Genomic DNA, 13209 nt, shown 5'->3' with positions numbered 1-13209 from the left:
AAAATATTGGACAAGATCAACATTGACACACACCTTGAAAGGTATTGGAATGATGGAGGAATCATGGATGAAATAGCTTGAGATTTAGATGTATGAGGTGGTAGAAGAGATTTGGAAAAAAGTGGAGTGGAAGGCTTTGGAATATTTTTAGGAAGATTTTCAGAAGAAGATGGAATGGAAGCCTTTGGAAGCTTGAATATCAACTTTGAAGTATTTTCAATATTCAAGTCTTTTAAAAGAGACTTGGGAATCCATATAGCTTTAGATTTTCCTTTGGATACTTCAAAACACATTTCTTCAATAATGGGTTTAGGAACCCATATTTTCTTTGATTTAGGTTTTTTAATAGTGGACCTTTTCGATCTCTTTTGTGCATTCTCCTTCTTAGCATTCACATGTCGATTAGATGGGACATAATGATCTTTCTTTTTCAATGGATTCTTATGTTTATTCTCACTTCCAAAGGACTTGGGATTTGTGGATGAATAAGGATGATATGACTAGTTTAGATGTATAGATGGGTGAAAAGTCATCAAGGATGAGCGTCTTTGTTGATCCTGAGGTATTATAGGAGAGCTAGGAGTGGAAAGTGTAGGAGATGAAGGAACATAAGGTCCCAATATAGATGGAAGGTTTGAAGGCTTTAGCTCTAATGGATGAGGACCAAGGATAGAATTAGGATATGCAAATGGATAGTGAAAAGGGATATTAACATCTTTAGAGTGAGCAACATGGTCAAAGCTATCAATAGACTCATGAGTAGCTTTGATAGGAACAACACTTTTAATAGGAGCAATTGAAGCTTGAGCACAATTTTGAGGTGGATATGGAGAAGTAGAACATGAGGGGATGCTTTGATCTTGACAAGTAGCTTTGGATAGCATATGAAGAGAACTTTTCTCATAATTTTCAGTAAGCTCAAGTGAGATAATGGAAGTGGTATCTTCATCATAGTCAGGAGGTGGACAAGATATAGGATATGGAGGGGAAAATCCTTGAAAGAGATGAAAGGGTGCTTGATCTTTATCTTTCTTGACATTTATAGCTTTTTATTTTTGAGAGTCCTCTTGACATGGAGCCACTTCTAAGGATAAGGGAGAATGAAGAGTGAATGGAGTAGTGCTTGGATTAGGCATAGTAGTGCATGAAATTTGAGGATGTTTATAATTAGTAGCATGGAAAAGGTTTGCAACCAAGTGAAGGTTAGCTTGAGTTTCTTTTAGAGGTAGCCCTTGAGGATACACGTAGTCAATGTGGAAAGCATTAGGTTCTTTATTTGATGGAGGAATGTTGGAAAGCTTTGAAGTGTTGGGAGATGCATGAGTGTTGGAAGAAGTGGAGGTATCAAGGAAACCATCACTAGACATAGGTTCATTAATATGATCTTTCTCAAGAAAAGTATCCTCATCACACGAATCATTAGAGGTATCAATAATTCCATTATCAATATTTTATGTTTTAGCTCAATGCAATCTGAAGTACTTTGCTCATTATGTTGATGATAAGTACAATAGATATCCAAGAATGGGTTTTCATATGAGTTAGACTTAGGTAACATGATGATCTTATTGCCAAGAAGTTTTTACAAAGTGTCATCATAAGAATCTTCCAAGGGAGCAAAAGTTCTATTAGAAGTATGTCTAGAGTCCTTTTGTTGTTTCTCAAGTGAATGGTATGCATCCATGTCTTCATCATTATCTTGGTCAAAGATAGGTCCATCATGAAATTTTGGCATAGGCTCAAAGGAGGTGTCACTTGCTTGTTCTCTAAAGAGGTCTTTAGATCTACAAGATGAAGACATTTGATGTCTTGAAGTAGAGCATGTAGTCCTACAAGAAGAGGATGACCTCAAAGAAGGTGACTCACATGCATGTAAAGACCTTAAGGAAGATTCATGTAACGATGAAATCTTTTCCTCTAACATTTTCTCAAGTTTAGATTTCATTTCTGTCATGCACTTTGAGAGATGATGGTAAGAAAGATCATTTGTCTCTTCTAGTTCTTTGTATTGTGCATATATATCTTGAAAATCTTTAGGGACATGGAGGATATCATGATCATCTAGATTTGGTTGAGGTTTGGTAGCACAAGCTTTGAATTCCATAGTGGTAGATAAATAATCAAGCATGAAGGAGACTAGAGGAAGCTAATAAGGTGACACAAGATAACTTGATGTCCAAACTAGAGAGGTATATTATTCACTTGCCAATATAGTAAAGATAGAGTAAAGTGACTTGTCAAGAAAGTGTCCAAGTTACTTATGACACTAGTGACTCAAGTCAAGAGCTAGGCAATAAGCCAATAGCCAAGTAGATAGAGCAAGTGGGGTGACAAGTGAACAAATTTCCCAACCTAAGAGTGTAGTCAAGAAATCAAGGTAACCATTTCAACAGAAGGATAACTAGCAAGCAGACATAGACCATGAAGACAAAAAGACCAAAGAGCCACTTTAAGAATGTTCAAGAACTAGAGACATAAAAAATAAAAATAAAATGATGAGACTCCCTTTAGTAAGAAACACAAGAAAAATGTTAAGACTTGATGCTTTGACTTGGTTGACAAAGTTTGACAATAGTTGATAGCATAGCAAGTTTGATGTTCAAAAGTAATTTCTTTCCAAGCAAGATATTGAAACATAAAGTAGTCTTCAAACAATCAAGCAAGGGATAAAACAAACTTGCATGATACAAGCATATGTGAGGTCTCAAAATAAATCCCTAGAACTATCGTCACGTATATGTTCAAAAGATTTCCACAGGTCTAGCACATTCGAGAACACATCAAGCAATATCTACCTAAATGTCATGGTTCATTACTCAACAACTTGGCCCATGCTTGATGCTCCTTCGCCTCACACCAAGTGGTTTCCCACAAGAGATATTGGCTTTGTCATGGAAATGTGATAAGCATAACCAAGGGAACACAAATGGTGAGTGTAAAATCTTGGGGTGATCTGGGTAGTCCACTAGGATCGATCCTTGCACCAAGAAGTTGAGCGGCTAAAAAAGGTAGTTACTAACTTAGGGTTTTTAGATAGGGCTTCTGTTCATAATGTTCCTCTTGCTCCCAATTATAGGACACCTCACCTTGCGATGAGTAATCGATCTCACAACCACAAGAGTACCTTAAGCATTCTTGCCTAGTGATCTCCCTATGGTCGAAATCCCATAAGTGATCACACTAGGCAAAGACAAACACTATGTCTACCAAGGTTTTGTGTCCTTGATAGCCTTGAGTTTATAGTGGGTTGGAAGAGCCAGGTAATCTACTTGTGCCCACTTGGGTCGTTCCTCTCAGGTTGTCTAAGAGTAGGCCCTCTAAAGGATTCTAAACTACACAAAGAGTGGATCAACTTTTGGAAGTCAAGATTTCTAATTCACCACAAGGGTGAAGTGCATACTCTCCTATTCCAATCATTTTCTCCCAAACACGTCAAGAAGATTCAGTTGCCTCTTACTCTTGAAACCAAATGGTAAGTCAAGATTTTTGATTCACCACAAGGGTGAAGAGCATACTCTCCTATCACCAAAAGATCCCAATCGTAAGTTTTAATGTGCCTAAAAAAAAAAAACTAGTATATGCCACACATGTAAAAGTAAAGAATAATAAAATTTGGGTTTTCATGCATTAGGAAGCCCTGCAAACAATCATTAGTAGCCCTTGTGCATTGGAAGCTTTGACATGCATTCTTTTTATGCAATGTTTCAATTTTTTCACAAGGATGGCAACCTAAAATCACAACTTGTTAGAACCACAAGTTAGTGTGAAATAACATTAAAAACTACAATAAAAAGTGGTTAGTTTCCTCAAATATCGAAGTTATCTTCCAACCAAGTGTATGCAAAGAAAGTGCAAACTAATCACAAATGCTCTCATTTTTACTCTTTGCTTTTAACCTAGTCAACATGATTAGATTTTGTTTGCTATGATTTCGGACCCAAAAAATAGAAATGGAAAGAAAAGACCCCTACTAAAAACTAGAGAGCTTTCCAAAAATGCAAGAAATTCAAAAAATCTCTTCATTTGTGCCCTAGGGACCCATTTTGTCAAAATAGGCTAGGTTTATCAAATCGGGTTTTTTATCCCTAATACAACCTCAAAAGTCAAAACACAAAGAAAGTATCCCCCTTAGAACTCAAAATTTTTTTTTAAAAATGTAAGTTTTTCCAAAAAATATGTTGATTTATGATCAGAAATGACTTTTTATGAAAAAAAAAAAATCATAACTCCTGTAAATCATGTCAAAATGCTCTAAAAATCAGACTGAGACATGTGGGACACATACCCAACCTACAAAAAAAAATTTCAGAATCAAACTCCACTCGGTTTAAAAGATATGATCAAATCTTTAAACCAACTAGATTTTTGGCCTTCAAACCAATCTACTTATTGGTTGGCCTTAAAACCAAAGTGATAATTCTACAAAAGCACTTGATTAGATCCAATATGTTGCTGTAAAAAACTACAGATAAGAAATGAAAGCAAATGGAGCTATAAACTTGATTCAAGCCCCACGATGGGTGCCAAAAATGTACACTCAAAAGTGTCATACTCTAAACCATTCTATCCAAATGATTCCATGATTTTGGAATGCTTAGATGCCGGCTTAGAGCTCCCTATCCACAGAGTGCAAGAAAGTGTATTTCAAGTTCTAGGGCTCTCAGTTGAGCTTTATGAATACTCTTCTTGCTAGTAAACCATACAATGGGAGGTTCCAAAGACAAGATGCAAGAATGCAAATGTCTCAAGGAGTTCCTCAAGAATGCAATGCAAGTATGGAAACTAAGCTAAGATGAGAATGCCAAATGCAACTATGCTAAAACATGTATGAGAGTGTTACAATCCAAATATTAAGCTATGTGAGATAGATTATTGCAAAATAGAAGCTAAACTAACATGCAACATAAATCTAAGCTAAAATGCTATGGTATGAGAGAATCTAGACAAGAAATAGAAGTTCTCCACAAAGATCCAAAGAAACCTGTTAGAAAACTTGCAGCATAACAATACTCAAAAGATGGATGCTTTGAGGGGGAAAGCTCTCTCTATTTCTAGCTCAGTGAGAAAGAAATTATGAAGTAAATGATTTAAAAATTTTCTTCGGCATAGTATTGAAAAAAATAGAATTTATATTGAATAGTAAATTCCAATACATTCTTTATTTTCAATTGTTGGAATGGGTCTTTATGGGAAAGAGGATTACCATTAATGATTTTGGAAAGTTAAGAATACTCTTATTTTTATTGATTTGTGGGATGATGTTTGTGAAAAGAAAAGATGACAGTGAACAGAAAAAGCAAGAGCCAAAGGAACCTATAGATGAAAAAGAACCTATCATCTAGAAGAATAAAGACAAAAAGGCTTATGCATTGATTGTTGCCTCCATTAGTGAAGAGGTAAGTAGACATATTGTCTCTTATAAGAATGTATTTGCAATGTTAAAGAAACTTAAAGATTTATATGTTGACCTTAAATGCAATCTTGATATTGTCTATTAGTGCAAAATACTTAGTCATTCACAAGGAAAAGTTGGTTGGTCCACACTATGATCAAGCCACAATGAAGGCCGAGCTACAAATAGAAGAAGTGCATAATTTCAATATGTGTCAAGCAGTGTACAATCGCCAAGAGTCTAGTAGTTTTCAAGCTATCCAGAAATAAAAGCATCATATACGTCATGTGCTACATGAGTTGAGTAGTTCAGAGTGAAAACAGTTCAAGTTGAGTGAAGTCAATGCAGAGGATCAACAAGAAGAACTAAGCATGACTAAGCGTTAGAGGCTATATGTGTCAAGTTGTGTAGTTTGGGTATATGAGTTTGGAATGGCATAAAATCTTATGTAAATTATTTTTTTGAGCATGAAACATGTTTCTAAGATCAAGATGAAGATCAAGGAGGAAATTACACTTGTAGTTCTACATCACTAATCCCTATCCAGGAGAAAGAACCAATCAAAAAATTGGAAATCTTAAGTGGCAAAAAGGATGAATGAGGATCATTGATTTTATTCTAGAAACTTCTTAAGATGGCTATTTAATCAAGGTTTCATGGCTGTAATAAGAGAGTGAGTTGTTGTGAGTTGGAGGAATGCATGTATTGGAAGTTGAAGGAGATTCAGTGAGTTGTGAAGGAGTAAGGCGACTAAGAAATGTAGTGAGGAGTTATTGTATATTAGTCAGAGGTAATTAGATATTGGAAAGAGAAGTTTTGTTATTAGTTTAAACTGAAGGATCAAGGTATTATTATAGTCTAATCAGTCTATCAGTTGAATCTTTTAATAGAGTGATCGTAACATACCTATTGTAAATCTCCTAGTAGAGTATTCACTTAATTATGAAGTTAAAATATTTTCTAAAGGCAGACTTAATATTCTTATAAGATTTTAATAGAGAAGACCCCTCAACTTCATAGGGTAGATCCTTAGAAGTTATCAAAATTGTAGCCCTAACAAAGACTTTCTTACTATGATAGTGAAGATTTTGTGGTTGTCATTCCCACTGCAGTTTTACCTTCACCTTGGAGGGTTTCTGCGTGTTACCAAATCTTGTGTCAAGTTTTGTACTTGTTTATGTGTTTTGATCATACTAGTAGATGTTAGATCTACTATTTCATGTTATTACATGGTTGAGATTAATGAGGTGTATAGTGAATTATATTTAGTGTGGTCTATGTTTGAAGTGGCAAATTTTTTTGGAGATCATGATTCACCCCTCCCCTCTCAACATCTCACTTTCCCATTAGATTTCCAACAATTGACATCAAATCTCAACTCTTTAAGTGAGAATTCTAACCACTTGAGAGTCAAAGATCTTGGAGATGGAATCCTACAAAGTGGTAAAGGTGCTTGAAAATCATAAACTTGATTTGTAGATTACAATGGAACAAGTTAAGGCTGCAAAAGAGGTGTTGAAATTGATGAAAGATCTGTTGGAAATGTAAGAGTGTAATTGAGAGGAGAGGGGTGAATTAGTTACCTCAACATAATTCCTTGTTCATTAGATGTCAACAAAAACTTTCACTGATCATGTAATATTGTCCACCTTGGTTAACATTAGAAAAATACTAATACTTGGTTAACAAAGAAAACTTAAAATTATTAATCTATTTTAACCTTTAGTAACTTAATTACATAAACATAAAGCATAAGCCAAATAACAAGAACACATATGACACAAAGATTTAACATGGAAACCCAATTTGGGAAAACCACCTTGCAAATAGTCACAATATTTTTCACTCTTCTGAAGTGAGACCTATTAGGAACCAACCCTATTAAAGGTTACAAAATATATTGTTAAGTATGACCTTGTAAGAGGATTTATATCACCCTGTTAGGAGTGGCTTCAATCTTGAAATGTCATCTTGTTAGAGGATTTACATAATGGCTATTAAGTCAACTCTATTAAGAGATTTTTTTACCACTACAATGGTTAGAAGGTAACAAAAATTTGACCTGATTTATGAAGCAATTATCTTTTTAGATTCAAATCTCTATTCTAGCTTGATTTATGTATCCTTCCTGGTTAGATATTCTTTGTGGCTTATCTTTCACACTTTCCTACTCTACCTTCACTCACTTATCCACCTTTTATTTTATACTTCATTTGTACATTTTATTCTCACAACTTGAAATTTCTTATATATCATAAGCTAGGACAAGTTGGCTTGAATACTCTTCCAAATAATAAATAAACATCAAAATAGTCAGTCTTAATTAATTGAATATTAGACAACTACATTTTGTTGTCCCTTAATCAATACTCAGATTGAATACTCTGTTAATACTATAATTCCTTTAATGCTTGACCACTCAGTTTATATTGCAAGCAAGATACCCTTCATTAACAAACTACTCAGTTAATATTGAACTATCTTCTTTACCTAGCTACTTGGTCAATATTGAGTTATACAAGGTTAATATTGCAAACTCTACATTACTTAGTTAATACTCACATTTTTGTAACATAAATGACAACATAAAATTGAAGAATTTATTCCAATAATATCAACCCTACAACTCTCAAGAATCACCTACATACAAACACATGTCACAAAAAAGAGAATCAAAAGCTATGGAGGCTAGAATTCCAAGATCCATAGATGAGACATTCTTGATGAGAAAAAAGAGAAATTGCTATTAATCAATAGTGAAATAAATTACAAAGAGAGATTAATCCTTATAAAATGAGATCAAAATCTTAAAAGCTAACTAACCTAGGTTGCATGATTATAATTAATAAAAGGATTAATTATTATATGCCCAAAGTTTAGCTTAAATAAACTAGAGATAATAAGTATCTTAATAATTAAATCAATATGATTTAATTAATAGGAAAATAATTTATTCTTCAAATTGAATCTCTATAAACAAGAGAAATAGAGAAAACCACATGGGAAAATCCCTACTCCAAGAAGAGATGGAAATAATACTAAAAGAACTAGTAAAGGACTGAAGAAGGTTCCAAACTAGGGAATATCCCAAAAGATATGAACAAAATATGATCATGAAGAACACCACTGAAGCACGTAGAAGTTGCAAACTTTGTCAAAAGTAACTACTAATTTGAAGAACATCTACTAAAATTGAACCTGATTTGGTGTGCTCAATGGAGGATTTTAATAGGCGGTGTAATGTGGCCTCAGTGAATATGGCATAAAACCCGTATTTTTTTATTATTGTGGGTGGTTTCATGTTTTTTGGGCAGTATTTTACCTTTTCCTAATAGTCCCACAACTTTATTGACCAATGGAAGAAAAAAATTCCACACATGCATTTTATTTGCCACCGAAACTATTTCTCGACACTGGCCATGATGCATTTCTTGACAATCTAGTGTTTTTATGGCTTTAATTTCTAGATAGATTTTTTCCAATGAACTAGTCATTTTTAAGGTATTTTTTGCCTTGATGGCCATTTGACTATAAAATTTGGGCTCATTATTTGTTGACATTAGCACTGCATCAACACTCTTGTCAACCCTTCTATCTTTATTTGGACATACCTTAGCATGTTTTCTCATATCACGAGCATATGGATTCTATTTTCCATAAATGAGATATTGTCGAAAAGATGGTTCCAAGCCCGTCATAGTGGTATAGGTAATTTTTTAGTTTTCATGCCTTTTGATGCTTTCAAAACTATGGGTTCTATTTTGCACTGCGGGAGACATCTTGAGCATCTGATCTCTAATTTAGGAATTCTTTATATTGTTGAAAAGGTCTTTTAGAGCTCTATTGCCAACTTGTAGTCTATCCCTTATGAACCACTAGTTGTTATAATTCATTGAGTTCTTTTTCAGATAGTTTGTCAAGGTATCCCCTAGGTGGCTCACTTCTCATCAGGTTCCCAAGACTCCCACCTTCCATCTTTTTTCGAGTCTCTCTTTCTTTACCTTTCCTTATTTCTCCATGTGTGATTATTTTCATTTGAATGCACTTGGAGCTTAGGTGTTTTAGGTTTGGTTGGGATATTTTTTAAGCATCTTTCCAATTAAAAGTGAGGCTTCCTTATTTTTGTAAATTCTTTCTTACTTTAACATTCTCATTTTCTTCAAATTCTGAGTAATCCGGCTAGCTATCCAACTTGGCAAAGTTCATCAAGCATGTACCCAAAGAAAAAAGTCTCGATAGTATTAAAAAATGTACACTTTCTTGATCTACAAGGTAAAGAGATAGAAAAGTAAAAGTTAGAGCCAAGAAGGTCTGAAGTCAAAATTTTGAGGCAAAAATCCATTTGTATGGAGAGGAATGGGTCTGCGAGTTTTTAGCTACTCTCCGATGGAAATGAAAGTGTTCTATTCTATTTTTGAAGCCAGCCTGGTTTGTGCTCTATTTAAAGTTTTTATACATTAATGAGACCTAGGGGTGATTTTGAAAAGAATTATTCTGAGCTTGTAATGGTGAATCCATACTCAAAATCTCATCTCAAGGTATCTAATCAAAACAAGGGGGGAATGCTTTAGAATGTTTCTTCCCCCAGAAAATGTTTATCTCAAATGAGTTTTCCATCGTAAGGAAATTTAAAATGTTGCTTCTCTGAAGATTAAAAAAATAAAGAGCTAAGTGACTACAATATGAGAATATTCTATAGAGATGTCCAAAGGATGCTTTCGGTAAAGTCAGTTGAATAGGTGCATGTCCGATGTAAAGGAAATTAAGTGTTCAAATGCTCAATATGTAGAATAAGAAAATGAAGTTCCCAAGTATCGAAGGATCATTCCCTGCACTATGATCCTAAATCAAAGAAAAGATAAGCTTATGGAAGGATGGATCTATGCTCTCTCCTCTGCATATATTGAGTCATAGTGTGGATCCTTTTTCTGGATCCTAAAGCAAACAAAGCACTTTCCATTAAACTAAAATTTCTTGTTTTGATAAGTGGCTTTTCATGATACTAAATCACTTTAAGTGAAGAAATATGACTTTCAGATTTATAAATCTTTATGTGCATGGAAACATAAAGTTTTAAATAGTTGTCGATTATCAAATTTCTTGTAAATCCTACTATTATGATTGTTGGTTGTGCTTAATTTCATTTGTGTGGCACAAACATTCAAATTTGTGCATCTATTTCAACATAATTGTCTCAAAACTATTTCCTCATTATTTTAAATAGTTATTTATCGACCATTTCATCCTCTTTGAAATCATAGGAAATGACAATTAGAGCAATAGGTTATAATAAACTTGTAGGCTTGCAATGTGAATTTGATGTAGGAGCATCTAGTGGTGTAAGGGCAATCCTATATCACCTAAAAATATGCTTAGTGTTAGTTTTTGTTTAAATGTTTGTATTTCTAGATATCCATTTGGGTCAAATAAAGCTTCCAACTCTCCTAGCTCCACTATTAGTTTTTTGGGTTAGAGTTTTTGAGCACCTTGGGATATGTGCCAATGCATAAAATAGGTTATTTTGTAATTGAGCCATAATTATGATGAGTTACAAAGTGTAAGTTGGAGGGATGATTATACTTGTAATTCAAAGCACTCTAAAAAAAGAATCAAGTCAAAAGGTTTACGGTTTGAAAGTTATTACAATTTTAAGTTGCTTAGAGACCTCCTAAGAGCACTTCAAAGTCATATTTGAGGCACTAAATGGCATTGTATAGGCCCAAAAAATGGGTGAAAAGACAATCTTGTCCATAGGGCTATATAGCACTTGGAGAGCTTTCTAGAAATGTAAACAGTTCATCAATCAGAGTCCCGAATCAAAAGTTATGCCTCTTGGAAGTTGGATTACCATTTTTGGATTCTTTTAATTTTAGACCAACTTTTGATGAGTTTTCTAAAACCTTATGTTTTGGCAGTGCATGCAAAATGGTATATTATAAAATGTATTCCTAACCCTAAGCCTTATTCAGGTTAATTAAGGGCATTTCAGGCATTGTAAAGGTAGTTTTTGGTGGAGTTTGGGAGAAAGTACTGTGAGAAGGGTTTTCTCTAGAATCTGATAACATTGTAAGCCCATAGGGCATGTTGTGGAGTCTACTTTTGTTGTATTTTATGTAATAGCATATCACTTCTAATAATAATATTCTATTTTTCCTATTATGTTCATTTTTGTCTTGGGTTGTGTCCTCATCAATTGGTATCAGAGTAGGTTTTTCTGAGTGTGTAGATAGAGCACTGACTATGAGGTAATTTGCACCAAGACTATGTGGTTGTGGATTTTGATACAACAAGATGCCACCATGAAGGGAGCATGGTGGAAGTGCCAGAGTTGTTCCTTTTAAGGTTAGAGCCCTCCAGAGACAAGTTTAGGCATTGCAAGAGGAGATTTGTAGAGGGATGAATATTGTCATAGGCGGTGAAAGTGAGGAGGAAAATGAAGAAGGAAATATTTTGCAAGAAGGGGAAGGAGATAGAGAAATCCTAAACCAGGTGGAGGAGAATCTTTTTATGGCCATTGCCAAGCTAGGAAAAAGACCTAAAATTGATGTTAGCATGTTTTCAAGAAATCTAAACCTGGATGAGTTGATCGACTAGATCAATGAGCTAGTGGAATATTTTGAGTATGAGGATATTGGGGACCTTGATAAGATTAAGTTTTCAAAGACCACAATGAAAGGCCATGCCAAAATTTTGTGGCAAGAGGTTTAGATGGAAAGAAATAGAAGAGGAAAGGAGAAAATCAAAAGATGGGATCACATGGTGGACAAACTAAAGAAGCAGTTCATTCCTGTTGATTACAAGCTTGATTTGTTCAAGAAGATGCAAGGGTTAAAGCAAGTAGTAAAATCTATCCAAGAATTCACAGAGGAGTTTTATCGAGTCCTTATTAGGGTGGGGCATTCAGAAGCAAATAAGGAGAAGGTTTCCCATTATCTTAATGGGTTAAGACCTAGCATTTAGAAGGAGTTAAGTCTGGTTAGAATGACTAGCATTGAAGAGGCATACCAGTTTGCCTTGAGAGTTGAGGAGAAGATAAACAAGTTTGATGGAAGGCAAAGAGGGCACAGTCAAGGAGGAAGGGGTGGTGGTAGGTCTTTTGGAGGCCAAAATGAGAACTAGAAGAAAAATGAAGATGTGGGTACCATTTGAAACTTGAGGAACAAGGGTTTCAATTGCTCCTATGATCAAAACTTTAGAGATTAGAGAGGAAGAGGTAGAGGGCATGGACAAGGTTCAGGAAGAGGAGGCTTTTTTAGTACCTATTTTCATTGCAATGAAGAAGGCCATTGTGCCTACGAATGCCTTCAACACTAAGGAAGGACATATAGGAGAGATGATGGTCAAGCAAGGGTTGCTCATGTGGATGATGATGCATAGTCATTGCATTCAAAGGATGCAGAAAGAGGAGAGGTTTTAGTTATTGAAGGGGTCTTGCTGAGTAGTGAGTCTAAACCTAGACAAAGGAGGAGTTTGTTTCGTACTAGGTGCAAGTGTGAGGGTAAATGTTGTGATGTGATTGTTGATGGTACGAACATTGACAACTTGGTGTCAAAAGAAATGGTCTCAAAGCTAAAGCTCAAGAGTGAGAAACATCCCCATCCCTATCAAATTGCTTGGATGCAAGATGATCATAAGGTCTTGGTTAGTGAGTAGTGTTTGGTAAAGTTCAAGATTGTGAGTTACCATGATGAGGCTCTTTGTGAAATCATCCCAATGGATGTCTGCCATTTATTGTTGGGAAGGTCATGGCAGTTTGATAGGCATGCTATACATGATGGTCATGCAAATACATACTCTTTGACAAAGGATGGAGTTTG

This window comes from Cupressus sempervirens, chromosome 3 (assembly GCF_028749045.1).
Source record: "Cupressus sempervirens isolate cs-2001-9-10 chromosome 3, ASM2874904v1, whole genome shotgun sequence".
Lineage (NCBI taxonomy): Eukaryota > Viridiplantae > Streptophyta > Pinopsida > Cupressales > Cupressaceae > Cupressus > Cupressus sempervirens.
This window is presented reverse-complemented; position numbering follows the sequence as displayed.